The sequence below is a fragment of the Halictus rubicundus genome, unplaced genomic scaffold, assembly GCF_050948215.1.
Source record: "Halictus rubicundus isolate RS-2024b unplaced genomic scaffold, iyHalRubi1_principal scaffold0089, whole genome shotgun sequence".
NCBI lineage: Eukaryota > Metazoa > Arthropoda > Insecta > Hymenoptera > Halictidae > Halictus > Halictus rubicundus.
In genome coordinates this window covers 787,501-804,785 of record NW_027488630.1, presented here as the reverse complement: position 1 = coordinate 804,785, position 17,285 = coordinate 787,501, and the positions used below count along the sequence as shown (strand labels likewise).

At 39.6% G+C, this 17,285-nt stretch overlaps 1 long non-coding RNA gene across 1 annotated transcript; it reads left to right on the top strand.

Moving 5' to 3' along the window:
* Positions 1-843: 843 nt before the first annotated feature.
* LOC143363676 (uncharacterized) lies at positions 844-3,210 on the top strand. The gene is made up of 3 exons (XR_013083876.1): positions 844-889; positions 2,851-2,925; positions 3,017-3,210. It is a non-coding gene; the product is annotated as an uncharacterized LOC143363676 (long non-coding RNA).
* Positions 3,211-17,285: the final 14,075 nt, after the last annotated feature.

The window sequence follows — 17,285 nt, the reverse complement described above, 5'->3', positions numbered from 1 at the left end:
ATTAATCTCGCAGTCTACAAAGTGGGGACTGAGTAGTGGAGTAGGGAGTCTGAGAAGCTCACAGCGCCCCCAACGTCTTCCGGGCTGCACGAAATAGTGCCAGACTCTGATGAACACGACTTTATACCATCCTAGCGGATCCCTGTTTTGTCATTGGGTTCTTCCGTATCCTAGCAGCTCCCTGGTTTCGCATCAGGTGCGTCTGTGAGTTTTCCACCTTCCTTTCATATCGGGTTCGCCGCGTGTCCAACCTAGTGACTCCCCAATTTCGCATTGGGTGCGTTCGCGAAGTTTCATCCTCCTAGTAGCTCCTCGGTTTCGCATCGGGTGCGTCTGCGTTTGACTCCAACCTCCCAGAGGTTCCCTGATTACGCATCAGGTGCGTCCTCGACGTCAACTATCCTAGTGGCTCCCCGATCTCGCATTGGGTGCGTCCACGTACCTAACTAACAAATTGAAACCATATTCCTGGGGTAACAACCCCTCGCCGGCCTCTCGCGTTGCTCGCAGCCCTGGCTCGTAACAGCATATACAAATGCCATTACAGTCATGTTTAGGGAGAATTTGAGATTGTCATTTTATATATGTAATTCTTCACAAATTCAATACCAGGTTGAACTCACTTTTACAAAAATATGACATTGACACTTCTTGCATCAGGCCACTGTATATTTTCTTTGTTGTTGTTTTGATCCACTTTCACTTTTTCAGAAGAGGTTTTCACTGCGTTTACAGGTACTTCCTTTGCAGTAAAAGTAATTGTATATTAATTATTATTCTTATTTTTGTTTACTTTCTTCCGCCTTTTCAGAAGAGACACTCATTGTGTCTATTAATGAGTTCTATAAGAATCAGGAAACACAAACTACAAGCACTTTCACGATAGACGGTATATACAGGGTGGCCCACATAACTCTGAACAGCTCAATATCTCGAAAACTATGCCATCGATTTTAAAGTTCTTAGTCTTAAATTGCATGGAACTGAAGGGCCTTTCTGACTACATAAACGTGAAGTGGCCTCCCTTCCCCTTTAACGGGGGAGGGGAGGTACCTTTGTAATTTTAAATGGAACCCCCCATAAAATGTTACATATTTAGATTCTACTGGAAAAAACAAGTCAATTTTGTCTGAAACATTTTTTTGTCAGATACTTCCATGATGAGATATAACAGTTTGAAGTTTCGAGTTGTAGGTACTTAAAGCGCTCGGAAATAGCGTTATGGAATTATACGCGCTTGAGTCCTTTGCTTATTCATGAAGAAACACAAACAATAATATTTACAATTCTTGAGTTTGACTCACTTATCTATGAAAACGTTTTCAGTTTAGAGCTGTTATTCAAGCAGTAACATTGTGATTATGGCTACTTTTGGCACAGAAGTGAATATGTTATTAACGTTAGGTGAATGCCAAAAAAATTATCGGCGTGCAGCAGTGATGTTTTTTCAACGTTATGGGATCAAAAAATGTCACGCAACATTTCATAATTTAGAAAAGCGGCTTCGCGAGCACGGTGAATTGTGTAAAAAAACTCGCAATAAACCTAAAGCTGTCACTAATGAAAATAATAGTGCCAGTATTCTTGCTGCAATTACATTAAATCCTCATATTAGTCAACGTACACTTGCAAAAACATCACATATTAGTCGTTCATGAATTCAACGAATTTTGAAACGGCAAAAGTATCATCCATATCACATGGTTTTATCACAAGAGCTTTCGATAGCAGATTACGATCACCGCGTAAGATTTTGTGAGTGGCTGCAGGGTGTTGTGGAAAATGACTTTTTGTGCAAAATACTTTTTTCCGATGAGGCCACTTTTATGAATTCAGGGCATGTAAATAGACATAATCTGCATTATTGGGCCGTGGAAAACCCAAATTGGATGCGATGTGTTCCCTTTCAACATCGATGGTCTTTAAATGTTTGGTGTGGCCTAATAGGAGATTTTGTGATTGGACCTTATTTTTTTCAAGAAACTGTAACATCTGCAAGTTATTGTGATTTCTTAAAAAATCATTTGCCTGCGCTTTTGGAAGATGTGCCACTGCACGTTAGAAGAGAAATGTGGTTCCAACAAGACGGCGCTCCTCCACATTTTGCAATCATCACCAGGCAATTTTTGAACGAAAAATTTGGGAACAAATGGATAGGTCGTGGGGGACCTCGTCAATGGCCTCCTCGATCCCCCGATCTAACACCATTAGATTTTTTTCTTATGGGGATATGTAAAGGACAAAGTTATGTTTGAACCACCGACGACAAAAGAGGATATGAAACAAAGAATACGTGACGTTTGCGCTTCAGTGACTCCCGAAATGTTAAAAAATGTTAGAACAACTTTGATGTTTCGAGTAAATAAATGTTTACAAGCCCGTGGTGGACATTTTGAACATTTAATTTAAAGTACATTTTATTTCTTCACGAATAAGCAAAGGACTCAAGCGCGTATAATTCCATAACGCTATTTCCGAACGCTTCAAGTGCCTACAACTCGAAACTTCAAACTGTTATATCTCATCATGGAAGTATCTGACAAAAAAATGTTTCAGACAAAATTGACTTGTTTTTTCCAGTAGAATCTAAATATGTAACATTTTATAGGGGGTTCCATTTAAAATTATAGAGGTACCTCCCCTCCCCCGTTAAAAGGGAAGGGAGGCCACTTCACGTTTATGTAGTCAGAAAGGCCCTTCAGTTCCATGCAATTTAAGACTAAGAACTTTAAAATCGATGGCATAGTTTTCGAGATATTGTGCTGTTCAGAGTTATGTGGGCCACCCTGTATACTATGCCCATTTTCTCTTATATTCGTGATATCCTTTTTTATATATATCCGTTTTTAGAGTATAGTGGCGCATAGTCGACCGAAAATCATGTATGTGCCCAAAACGTATATGAAGTTACTACAGCTATAGAGAGTACGTATATACTGTTTATTATTTATTATGTGTTATAAAAGATAATTTAATTTTAAAGACGGTGCATTTTCTACATTTTCATTTATTGTAGATAATAAGAGGCAGAAACCTGTTTCTAGAAAAGAAACTCTTGGGAGCAACATGAGCCCGCAAGTTGTTCTGGAAAAAATCCATATACAGAAAAAACTCAATAAACAAAACAAAAGGTGTAAATCTACACGACAAACAACTTCCTGTTTTTCCGAATAAATGAGTTTGTTTTCTTATTATGTTTAAAACAAGCAATTCATCCCTTCGTCTCCTCTTATTGGGATAACTGGTGAGGGGGCCCGACGTTCACACCGAGCCGTAAAACAGCTCAAAAACTTACAAATTAGATAGCATGGCCCGTCTCATCAATGATGACCGACCCGTCTAATAAGTCGACGACTGAAAATGGACCGTGCCGAATAAAACAGAGGGGACGGCTGAAAAACGAGGAAAATTGCAACCCGCTAAAGGGCCGAGTGCCGGCAGCGCCAATTGTGATACTGGTGATGAAAGATCCGGTGTGCCTTAAGGAAGCGAGGGGCGGCCGAGCCGCCCCTCCCCGGCAATAACACTACTACTACCAGAGAGGAATGAGAGTGCTCACGCCCGGGGTTTCGGCGTTCCCACTTTCGTGACATCGCCGCTTAAGCATGGCACAGAACCGGTCAGTCTTTTAGCATGGCACAGAACCGGTCAGTCTTTCCTGGAACAGAACCGGTCCGTCTTTTAGCATAAAACTGAACGCACATTATTTTTTTAACCAGGATTAGAACGTACAGCTTAATTGTTTTATATGAAATATGTAACTAACATGTAAATCTTGTGTACAAAATCTCTAATTAATATAAATTAAGAATAATATTAATTGTAATGATACGTATTTTGTTTTTTTTCCAAGTTTGTAGTTGCAAACTCTAGTTGTAAAAATGGAAAATCCGGAAAAATTCGAACAAATACAGATCTCATATCGAAGTTTAAAAGCGACCAACCTGAATATTAATTTAATAATGAGCTATTGTCATCAACACTATCTTAAATTTTTTCATATATTTAGCTACTGTTATTATTAATTAAAAAAATTTTTCTTTCATGAATAAATATTTTTTCCACCTCAGCACCATAAGATTTTTACTAGATGGCTTTAAAAACACATTAGAACTATTTTTAAATAATTTTACTCGAAAACATTCTAGTTTACTCTTTATTTCACCGTTCTACTAATTTTTTATGGGCTGCATTGCAGCTCTGTTTAACACTCTTTTACAACTCAATACCATGGTATCATCCGTATTCAAGGAAGAACAATTTTTTGCGACGATCATTGAAAAAACAAAAGTGTTTGCTACATTTCAGTCCTTTAGTGCGTTGGTGACGTAGCGCCCAGCACACCTACCTGTGTTCTGTGTCACATCTGGAGTTTTATGGTACGCTAACAATCCCTATTGAGTCGCAAGCCAGACCATACAAGCGATTGCATCCACAACTTCCAGAGACCTGCCTCCAAAACTAATTAAAGGTAGGCTAGACAAGCAGTGTGTACTAAACTCCTCAAAAGAGGCGGATTCCAGTCGCTCGTGTTATAAACCTCATTCGATACTTCATCGAAAGGGTGATCTTACATATTTCTGTAACAGTTGCAAGTGAATGCACTTTGTTCACTCTTGTAATGATACACTCTTTAAATATTAAGTAAATCTTTCACTGCTTTATAAAAAATTATTTAAATAAAAATTTGAATAAAAGATACTTTATCTCTATTTGTTATTTGAAGGTTCCAATAAAAAAAAGCATCTTTATTGGACGAGTGTCGAATAAATAATTTTATTAGATGAGAATTTATCCGACGAATAAAAATACTTTTGTATATTCGAAGCTTCAAATTAAATTTTCATTTTTTATCTGTACTGTTATTCGGAGGCTACGACTAATTCTTCCGAATTTCGAATAATTTTCGTCAGCTCGAATAAGCGGCTTCGAGCCCCGTCGGCCCAGGCCCAGAAGCTCGTGCCACCCAGAGTTGGGCATTATTTAGATAAAAAATTATTTAAATAACGATTCGAATAAAACATACTTTATCTTTATTCGTTATTCGTAGGTTCGAATAAAAAAAGTATCTTTATTCGACGAGTATCGGATAAATAATTTTATTCGACGAGAATTTATCCGACGAATAAAGATCATTTTTTTTTATTCGAAGCGGATTTATTCGAACTTCGAATAATTTTTTCATCTTTTATCTGTATCTTTTATTCGAAGGCTTCGAATAAATCTTCGAATAACTTTTGCCGAGCGCCGAGCATCAAAGACCCAGCGACGACAGACGACATACAATGTAAGCGGATGGAGAATCGCGCACGAATGAAAGTTTAAACTTTTAGATTTTTCAACATATCCTCATAAAATTGTGACGAGCGAATGGAGGGGATTTTCCTGATGAAAATGAGGTCAAATTCGAGTGTAATCGAACAAGTTTCACTGATACGTAATGGTACGATAAATTTACAATCTCATTAAAGACAGTCCAAATGATGTCGTGTTTGGACTCATTTCGATCGGAACAAGCTCTACAACTCATTCGTCTTAACAATATTGTTCTGATTAAAAACATAAAAGCATACATTGCCAATAATGCACGATTCTCCATCTGCTTACATTGTAGGCTGTTTGGCAGTCGCTGGGTCTTCGACGTTCGGCGCTCGTCGGTCCTCGTCGGCCGTCGTCGCCGTTTATTCGTCGAGCTGGCAAAAGTTATTCGAAGATTTATTCGAAGCCTTCGAATAAATCTACGGATAAAAATGCTAAATAAAGTCCAATTTGTACCGTGTTTAGTTTCATTTTAATCAGAAGAATGCCACGAATTAGTTGGCGCAAGTCCCATAAAAAAATCATGAAAAATAATGAAGTTTTGCAATTGGATTGGTAGTTGTTTCACACCGATATCTCGCGACTCTGCGAGCTCGGAACTTCAAAGACCAGCGACCGACCAACAGCCTACAATGTAAGCAAATGGAGAATCATGCATTATTGGCAATTTATGCTTTTATGTTTTTAATCACAACAATATTGTTAAGACGAATGAGTTGTAGAGCTTGTTCCGATCAAAATGAATGCAAACACGACATCATTTGGACTGTCTTTAATGAGATTGTAATTTTTATCGTAACATTACGTATCAGTGAAACTTGTTCGATTACACTCGAATTTGACCTCATTTTCGTCAGGAAAACTCCTCCATTCGCTCGTCACAATTTTATGAGGATATATTGAAAAATCTAAAAGTTTAAACTTTCATACGTGCGCGATTCCCCATTCGCTTACATTGTATACCGTTTGGCAGTCGCTGGGTCTTCCACGTTCGGCGCTCGGCAAAAGTTATTCGAAGATTTATTCGAAGCCTTCGAATAAAAGATACAGATAAAAGATGAAAAAATTATTCGAAGTTCGAATAAATCCGCTTCGAATAGAAAAAATTATCTTTATTCGTCGGATAAATTCTCGACGAATAAAATTATTTATCCGATACTCGTCCAATAAAGATACTTTTTTTATTCGAACCTTCGAATAACGAATAAAGATAAAGTATCATTTATTCAAATTTTCATTTAAATAATTTTTTATCCCAAATAATGCCCATCTCTGCGAGGGCCGTTAGCACCGTGAAAGATTTACTTAATATTTAATTGAATTTAATAATTACAAAGAGTGTATCATGAACAAAGTGCATGCACTTGGAACTGTTACAGAAATATGTAAGATCACCCTTTCGACGAAGTATCGAATGAGGTTTATAACACGAGCGACTGGAATCCGCCTCTTTTGAGGAGTTTAGTACACACTGCATGTCTAGCCTTCCTTTAATTAGTTTTGGAGGCAGGTCTCTGGAAGTTGTGGATGCATTCGCTTGTACGGTCTGGCTTGCGAGTCAATAGCAATTGTTAGCGTACCATAAAACTCCAGATGTGACACAGAACACAGGTAGGTGTGCTGGGCGCTATGTCACCAACGCACTAAAGGACTGAAGTGAAGGAAACACTTTTGTTTTTTCAATGATCGTCGCAAAAAATTGTTCTTCCTTGAATATGGATGGTACCATGGTATTGGGTTGTAAAGGGGTGTTAAACAGAGCTGCAATGCAGCCCATAAAAAATGAGTAGAACGGTGAAATAAAGAGTAAACTAGAATGTTTTCGAGTAAAATTATTTAAAAATAGTTCTAATGTGTTTTTAAAGTCATCTAGTAAAAATCTTATGGTGCTGAGGTGGAAAAAATATTTATTCATGAAAGAAAATTTTTTTTAATTAATAATAACAGTAGCTATATATATGAAAAAATTTAAGATAGTGTTGATGACAATAGCTCATTATTAAATTAATATTCAATTTGGTCGCTTCTAAACTTCGATATGAGATCTGTATTTGTTCAAATTTTTCCGGATTTTCCATTTTTTACAACTAAAGTTTGCAACTACAAACTTGGAAAAAAAAACAAAATACGTATCATTACAATTAATATTATTCTTAATTTATATTAATTAGAGATTTTGTACACAAGATTTACATGTTAGTTACATATTTCATATACAACAATTAAGCTGTACGTTCTAATCCTGGTTAAAAAAATAATGTGCGTTCAGTTTTATGCTAAAAGACTGACCGGTTCTGTCCCAGGAAAGACTGACCGGTTCTGTGCCATGCTAAAAGACTGACCGGTTCTGTTCCAGGAAAGACTGACCGGTTCTGTGCCATGCTAAGGCTGAGCAGATGTCAGCACTATATCGGGAATGTGGGGCGGCGGCACGGTGGCGCGTAGGTTGCGTGTTGTGCGCCTGCGCCAAGCGCATGGGATGGAACGAGTCGCGTTTGTCGTTCGACTCGGCCCTCTTCTTCTGCGAGTCGTCGTCGTGAGAACAACGCTGCGCACAGAGCTTCTTCTCGTTGTCGAAAGTGTATCGGCGGTTCACTGCCGCTCGACCGTGCCGGGTCGCGACTCGTTATCGAGCGTCGCGAGCTCTTTTTCGAGCTTGTTGAAATAAACGGAGTTATTTGTGGTTACTACCCGACCTGTTCTTTACTCGTGAGGAGTGGGCCTCACGGGTATAACCTAAATCCTCCTTGCCGCGACCACGTGGCGCGTCCATCTTGAACGCAGTCCGTCTGGACATTTGTTTCGTGCGTTCTCGCCAGAGAACGCGTGGCCTCCGGCCACTGGTGACCCCAATCTCTCGTGTGTTACGAGATCTATGTTCCTAGTCCCCACGACCGTGGAGGACCGGCGGAACTCATCAGTGCGTACATCTGTACGCCTCCACCAATAAAATACCCACAGGAACGCCGAAAACCCGGGCGTGAGCACTCTCATTCCTCTCTGCTGCTACTACTACTACTAGATCAATCAAAGACTGTGGGAACAGAAAACGCACAAGGATTTGCAACGATAGTACCTATACTTTAAGCGCACAAAACTACTTATCAAATAATGGGAAACACAATCTGAATTCATTGTGGATTTTACTTACTCTTTTATTTACTTAAATGGCGCTGTAGTAACTATATAGCAATCAGTCAAATTTACATACATATATACCATATTACCACGTGTAGGAAGACGCTATCCAACATCAGCGTTAATGAATGTACGTGTTTCAAGCACCCGAAAATACCTAATTTAAAACTTACATTTAAATGTACACAAAACTCCTTTTCTTTACAGCTACATATGTGGCGTCTCAACGTCAGGATGTTTCCCCCGCTCACCGCCGTGGCGCTACCGGCGTTTCAAGGAGGAAACAAGTTTTGCAGCCGCGACCACTCTTTTCAATTTGTGTTTCATGAGAGCGGCCTTTTTGTTTCTATCTTTTATTTATTGATTTTATGTTTCTATGTATTGTGACGTGGCATATTTGTCCACGTCCCGCCGATCAAGGTCGAAAGACCGGGCCACCCTTTGGCAGCACCGCGGCAACAACGGCTGCCGTGATCGATCTCCCTGGGAGCACCCGAGACCCCAGATCGAGAAATTGACGCGGTTTAAACGCCGCGCCACTTGGCGCGACGAGAAGTTGCAGGACCGTGGCCGGGTCCCTGGGGGGCCCGGATACTTTTCACTTCTCCCAGGAGCGCGGAAAATCCGGAAAGGAACGCTGAGGGGCCGGCTACAAAGGCCGCCCGCAAGGATACATCGAGGACGACACCGAGCCCGGGTTTGCCAACCCGGAGGCGCCGCCGAGGAATTACGGATCAGAGAAGGCCTTCGTCTCGACCTCGTCGTCACCTCGCCCGGAAAAATTGAAGAGGATCCGTGAAGGGATAGGCCCGAGGTCTTCCTCAGCGGGAGTTAGCCAATCGACGCGTGTCATCGGAAGAGCGCTAACCAATAAGTTTGTTGCCGGAGGCCCCGGACCGCTAGGTGCGGCCCTGCCGCGTGCGAGCGAGTAATAGGTCCGAGCGTCGCGCGGGAGCGGGAAAAATGAGGAAAGTGGGGGACGCCTCGCTTCCGCGTTTGCGAGGCTTCGCGAAATGGGTCACTGTGCCGCCAGATCTAGTCGGGTTTAGACTTTTCACTATTGCCTAAGAGAGAGTCAGTTTTTGTACGACCTATTGCTGCCGGAAGGACGTGGTAATGCTGCAGACCACCGAGCGAGCGACACAGCTTATTAACCACGCTGCCGGGTGGTAAGTGCCGACTAGGCTTTTCGTGTCCTTATTATTTTCGCGTTGGCTCGGTAAGCGTTTTGCGAATCGGCCGGACTTCCCGTCGAAATAAAGACGGAATCTCGCCCGCCGGGAATCGCGGTTCGAGGGAATCCGCGAAGGGGGTGAGACCGTCCGTCGGTCATCGGGCGAGGGATTCGTTCCGATACCGACCTTTGGCGATATTTGCGAATCTGGGGGTGTCCCACGGTGGGACGACGCGACGTAGGCCGTACCGCCGTTTCCGGCTGTTTCCGACGGTCACAGTCTTTAGAACTTTGCTGCCGCGTATTCTATCGGAATCCGGTCGCTTCTCGACCGGCTAATTGCCACTCGTAGCTGCCGTACATCGCGCCCACGATCGGATTCGACGCGTAGGAGAGTAGAATTGGGAGAAATAAGCGCGAGCGACCGTCCAACTGTCGAACTATTGTACTATACCGCGCGGGCTTCGTTTCCATCGCTGCCGGGTCGCCCCGGCAGTCTTCTGTAATCAGCAAGATTAATAAATGTAAAGTCGAAGCCCATTCTCGTCTATCTTTCTTTCGTGAGAAACCTTTCCGCCGCGGGAAACGTCCCGCATTCCTCCCGCGTAGTACCCTGGCCCGGACTGTCGCTATTCAGGCCCTCGCGCGGTTCTCGTAGGTTCGGCAGAATAATTAGCGTCTCGCGTACTCTTCGAAATTGTTCGTGTGACACTTGCGAGTGTCTGGCGCCCGTTTCGAGTCCCGAACCTGGTAAAGTCTTCCGTCGGGGAAAGAGTCGAACCTACGGGATACCGTTTGTCACCGGGCGAAACACGTTCCGCGCGGCCGAACGTGCCTAACCCGTCGTGGCCCCGGTTTTCGTCTGTCGGACGGGTCGGAAAACTCGGGCCCCGTGACAGTATATTTGTTCTTTTGTTTAATTAATCTTTTATTTATTGATTTTATGTTTCTATGTATATTCGTTCTTTTGTTTAATTAATGTTATAATGTTTTTAAAATTTCTTTGTTCATTCAATTCCTTGCCGTTATCAAATCAACATCACCTTTGATTGTATAAGATAATAAAGTTTATTTAATTCAAAGAATACAATTTTGGAACACGTTATAATTCTAAACATATTACACCTACACAAAATGATGTACATAAATTATTAGTTGTTAAACGTAGCAACAACAAAAAAAGAACATTAGAAAATAATACAAATTTTAGTACTATTTTACTCTCAGCACACTTGAATAAAAAAAACAAAAGAAAAATGAACAGGTATATCAGAACATACCTTCTACTGCACTATATGTAGGTACTCCTCGACTTTCTATACATATGTTAATGTTATCCGTCGATGTTGTTGGAATGTCATCTATAACAGATTATGTACGATAATAATTGACGTATTAAATAATAAACACAATAGAAGACCGTTGTAATTACAAACACGTACCATTTATATCATTGACTGTTGTACTTTCTACCTGTACATCTTGAGTACAAAGGTCTCCGTTAATCGTGTACTTGAGCAATCTGTCCTCTGAAAAAGATTGATAAAAAATTGAAAGTTGTTCAAACAAAATGCAAATTATTAACAGAATTCATCTCAGATTGGGGATAGAGATATTTACCTGCACTAAATGTTTCAATCAAGCGATTTTCATTATATACATCACTTTCATCGCAGCTTAAAACGAATTAAAAAAATTTTACTTGAAGCATAAGTCGAACGTAGCATTGTTAAAGAATGAAAACGTACCAGATAACAGTTTCTAAGTTGTCTTGCAATCGTGAACAAGAGAAGCTATTTTTCTCCATATTGCTTTAGCGAATGCTGTAGCGATTCACTGTAAATTAACATCATTTATTAATATGCTAATGTGAGATAAGCGTAACAAAAATTATCAATAGTGGTATATTGTGTCATTATTATTTTCCGGAGCAGTTATGGCAATTTAAAATAGATGAATTATAACTCAACCACAAGATTTACTTATCACTGTATATTATGTAGTTAAAATGAATAAGAAAAGTGATTATGTGTCTATAAAAAAGCAATTACATCCAATTGGGGAAATTCAATCTCTGTTTACATTTATCATTCTAAAAGCTGCCGTGACATTACTCGCTGATAAACTGTTTTAAAACAAATTGCATAAAGCACCATCATATCTGCAACGTATAAAATTAAGTTATAATGCTTTTTATCTGATAATATAATACTTCTCAACATCACAATTTACATGTTACTCACCGTTAACACAATTGCTTGCAATAATCAGGACGTGACTGTGTTCAAATGAAAATAGTTCAGCTAATATTTCTGCTTCGTACACCACATGTAAAATATAAATTTGAAAAATCACAAAGTATCGTATTCATTCCTTACAAAAACGATTATATTTTATAAGCAGAATATACTTATCTAAATTATCATTTTTACACAGAATTATTCAGGAGCCGTGAAAGCAATTCTACACATCTGTATAATTTTGCAGTTCTTCGCTCTTCGTTGTGACTATCGTCGTTTCAAATATAGAGACTGAAAGCAAAAGAGCATACAATTATAATTTTCATAGAAACTTTAAATACAGATTACTTAATTCCTTCCATTGCACACTCTATTAGGTCTTGGTATTTTAACTGGCCAGTTTTAATAACTAGTTTCCAGATATTCTTCATTTTAACCTACACCTGTCAAACTTTTTCCTATCTCCTGTAATACTTGCATGATTCTTCTTGTGGCATTTTAATAATTACTACCAGGCATCCTACACTCAGATAAAATATTACAATTTCACAGCAACATCATCTATACTTGGAATGCAACAAAATACTTTTGCTTCATGAAATAAATTATTTGTTAACAAATTATTTGCTTCATGAAACAAGCAATTCATCTCTTCGTTTCCTTTTATTGTAATAACTGTAGCTACTTAGATCAATCAAAGACTATGGGAACAGAATACGCACAAGGATTTTCAACAATAGTACCTATACTTTAAGCGCACAAAACTACTTATCAAATAATGCGAAACATAATCTGCTTTTTATTGTGGATTTTACTTACTCTTTTATTGATGAATCTCTGTTGAATGCTCCTCTTCTAGTTGTAAACAGATAAATACCACTTTGCAAAGATAGCGCTATATAGGTACCATGTCATGTCGTACTGCTGAAATCCATAATGGTTCTAATGCGTGCACACATGTATTACAAGGCAAAATTACTGTGTCTTGTGCATTAATTCATCCAATATCTGGTGGAATTTTCTTCCACTGTCTTAATAATTAGCGTCCAGCTATTCCTCACTCTAACTTATATCTGTCAAACGATATTTTATACAGTTGTTTCTTATTTGCACAAAATTAATATTTATGTAAATTTGTATTATGATTGTGGTGTACACAGTTATATAAAAATAAAGATGTGTCGCGCGGGGTGTCGATGGTGCGGTGGTGGGAGGCCTGAGGGCCCGTGGCCGATGCGTTCGACTGGCAGTCGAACACAGTATAGGAGAGAGAGCGCACCGCGCGACCAGGTGTAAATAAGAGCCGAGTAATATTGTGATTTTGATTCCTAACCTTGCGTGCGACCATCGGACTGAGGGTTAGGGACGGGAGGACACCACAATTGGCGACGAGGATCAAAAGAAGTACGTAGACAAGATTGTTTCTTTATGGAAAATTGTTCCGCAAAAGAAAATTATATTTTCTCGTATAACTTACGAAAGTACACAAAGGATAAACCGATGTTGTACAAGAAGTAACTGGTAATTTAGTTAATACTAAATGGTACCTAAACCAAGGTTATATCCTTGCAGATTGGTTAACCAAAGTGAGAATTGGCGATATTGTCAATTAAAATAGAAAAGAGGTAATTTAGTTAATACTAAATGGTACCTAAACCAAGGTTATATCCTTGCAGATTGGTTAACCAAAGTGAGAATTGGCGATATTGTCAATTAAAATAGAAAAGAGGTAATTTAGTTAATACTAAATGGTACCTAAACCAAGGTTATATCCTTGCAGATTGGTTAACCAAAGTGAGAATTGGCGATATTGTCAATTAAAATTAAAATATCCTTGCAGATTGGTCAACCAAAGGATAAATTGACAACATTGTCAATTAATACAAGGAAAGAGGACTCAGGATGTCCCAGATCAGTCCACTGGACGCCTTCGACTGCGAAGGAGACCTAACCTCGGTCGGTTTACGATGGGAAAAATGGAAAAGGGGATTTGAAAATTATATACTGGCAGCAGAGATTGATAAGCCGGAAAAAAACGAGCAACCCTTCTACACATGGGCGGGTTGCAATTACAAGAAATCTATTACAACATCCCAGGCGCCCATACAACAGAGAAAGGCAGTGACGTTTTTGAAATTGCTATTAAAAAACTAGACAATTATTTTTCCCCTAAACAGAGTCAAATATATGAGAGGCATCTATTCAGATTAATGAAGCAAGATCCAGGGGAGAGATTTGACAAATTTTTGGTAAGATTACGGCGCCAGGGTGCAAAATGCAAATTTACAAACATTGAAGAGAACCTTATAGACCAGATAACTGAGAAGTGTGAGTCGAGTAAACTCAGAGAAAAATTACTCACGCTAGGCGATGGAGTAACTCTCGACAAAATAATCACGGAAGCAAATGCACTGGAAGCAGTGCGAAGACAAATGGATAACTTTGATCCAACAAAAGTAGACCTGACTTCTCAAGCAGTAAATCGTATAGAAACGAAAAGTAACACTGCAATTTCAAAATCATGTACTCGATGCGGGAGTAACAAACACTCGAGCGGTTACATTAATTGCCCAGCTCGAACAAAGAAATGTTTGAAGTGCGGTTATTTAGGACATTTCCGGGTACAATGCCGAACTAGAGTAAAGAAACGCAAAGCAACAATGGCTACGTTCAGTGGAAGCAAAAAACCTAGATCAAATCAAGATGAAAAGACGAACACGGAGATAGATTTTATATTTCACATAGATGATGACGAAAGCATAACGTGTCGATTAGGGGGAGTGAACTTGAAAATGTTAATAGATTCAGGGAGTAAATGTAATATCATAAACGATACGACCTGGAATAACCTAAAACAATACAATGTTAGGGCTCACAATCTTGTGAAGAATCCAAACAAAACATTTATGGCTTACGGCAGTCGAAAGCCCTTGACAGTGCTAGGTTCTTTTAACGCGGAGATCGTTATCGGTAATAAAGCGAATATGGCGACGTTTTATGTTGTAAAAAATGGGACTAGGAATTTACTGGGTAAGGAAACCGCCACAAGACTGGAAGTACTGAAAGTAGGGGTAAATATTAACGCGATGGGTAACGGGGTTTTCCCCAAATTTAGGGATGTGAAGGTTAACATCCCCATCGACAAATCAGTTAGACCTGTCTGCCAACCATATCGTAGAGTGCCAATACCGCTTGAGAATAAAATAAAGGAACAGATAGAAAATTTATTGAAGAACGATATCATTGAACCTGTAAATGGTCCGTCCAATTGGATTTCACCTATGGTTCCTATCCTCAAAAGCGACGGAAATGTAAGAATTTGCATTGATATGAGACGCGCAAACAAAGCTATCCTTAGGGAAAATCACCCTTTACCTACAATGGAGCAACTTATCCCAAAATTTAAAAAAGCTAAATTTTTCTCAAAATTAGACATTAAAAGTGCATTTCATCAGGTAGAACTTAGCGAAGAATGTCGGTATATCACAACATTTATCACTAGTACAGGACTTTATAGGTATAAACGCCTCATGTTTGGTATTTCGTGTGCTCCAGAGATTTTTCAAAAAATTCTAGAGAAGATCTTATTACCATGCAGCGGAGTAGTTAATTTCATTGATGATATTGTGGTATTCGGATGCAATGAGAGCGACAACCAGACAATACCAGACTCATCAAAGTTTTGGAAATCCTAAACGATTATAAGGTATTACTTAACGATGGAAAATGTATTTACAAGGTAAGAACTATACAATTCCTAGGTCACGAACTATCCGACAAAGGTATCAGACCGTTAGATAAATATACAAAGACAATCGAAACATGCAGAGAGCCCAAAACCATAGAGGAACTCCAAAGTTTTTTAGGTCTTGTCAATTTCGTTGGGTCGAAATGGGTTCCTAATTTAGCAACGTTAACGGATCCAATTCGAGAATTGTTACGGCTTAAGCTAAGCAAGACTGCTGACATTACGCGACACTGGACGGACAAACAGTCACAAGCCTTCAATAAATTAAAACAGTCATTGATTAACATACAAACGTTAGGATACTATGACCCAGATGATAGAACGCAAGTAATCGCGGATGCTAGTCCGGTGGGGCTAGGATCGGTTCTCATACAATACGACTCGAATGGACCACGTATCATTGCTTTCGGTAACAAAAGCCTCACAGAAAGCGAGAAGCGCTACTGTCAAACGGAAAAAGAAGCTCTTGCCTTAGTTTGGGCAGTTGAACACTTTAAAATGTATTTATACGGAAAAAACTCATTTGAACTAATTAGCGACCATAAACCCCTCGAAGTTATATTCGGGCCTAATTCTAAACCGTGCGCCAGAATTGAACGATGGGTTTTACGACTCCAGCCGTATAATTATAAAGTAGTATACCGTCCTGGTAAAACTAACATTGCCGACCCTTTGTCACGATTATGCGCAAATGCAGAACCTTGCCCATTCGATGACGACGATAATTACTTAAACCTTGTAATCGACCAGTCTTGCCCAATCGCCGTACCCTTGAAAGACATAAAGAACGCGAGTGAATTAGATGAGGAACTAAAAATGGTTAGAGGGGCCCTACACAATAAAAACTGGAGTCACGATATTAACAATTACAAACTTTTCGAAAACGAACTTTGTAACCAAGATAGCATTGTACTGCGAGGAACTAAGATTGTGATACCTACCCAACTACGCGCCCGAGTACTAGCAGCTGCCCACGAAGGACACCCGGGGATAGTAGCTATGAAATCCAGGCTACGCTCAAAAGTATGGTGGCCTAAGATTGACAAAGATGCTGAAAATTATGTAAAGGCTTGCAGGGGTTGTACCCTTGTCTCAGCACCTAATCCACCAAACCCCATGAAAAGGCGCACCTTACCAATACAGGCATGGGTAGACATTGCGGTTGATTTTCTTGGACCGCTTCCTAGTGGGCATTACCTTTTTGTAATAATAGATTATTTCAGTAGATATAAAGAGATAAAAATAACAAAGGCTATAGACGCAATAAACACAATTGACATGTTAAAAGAAATATTTTCGAGAATAGGTATACCGGTTAGCATAACAACGGATAACGGTAGGCAATTTACAAGCGACGATTTCAAAAGGTTCTGTGTCGAATATGGTATAATTTTACATCATACAATCCCTTACTGGCCGCAACAAAACGGGGAGGTCGAAAGACAAAATCGCGACATATTGAAAAGACTCAAAATTAGCCAGAGCAAAAAATCAAATTGGAAAAATGACCTTCTCAACTATCTGATGATGTACAATAGTACACCCCACTCAATCACCGGGAAGACTCCATCCGAGTTGTTCTATAGGAGACAATTTAGAGATAAACTGCCTCCAATCATAGATATCGAGAACTCGGAAATCGACTTAGACGTAAAGGAAAGAGATC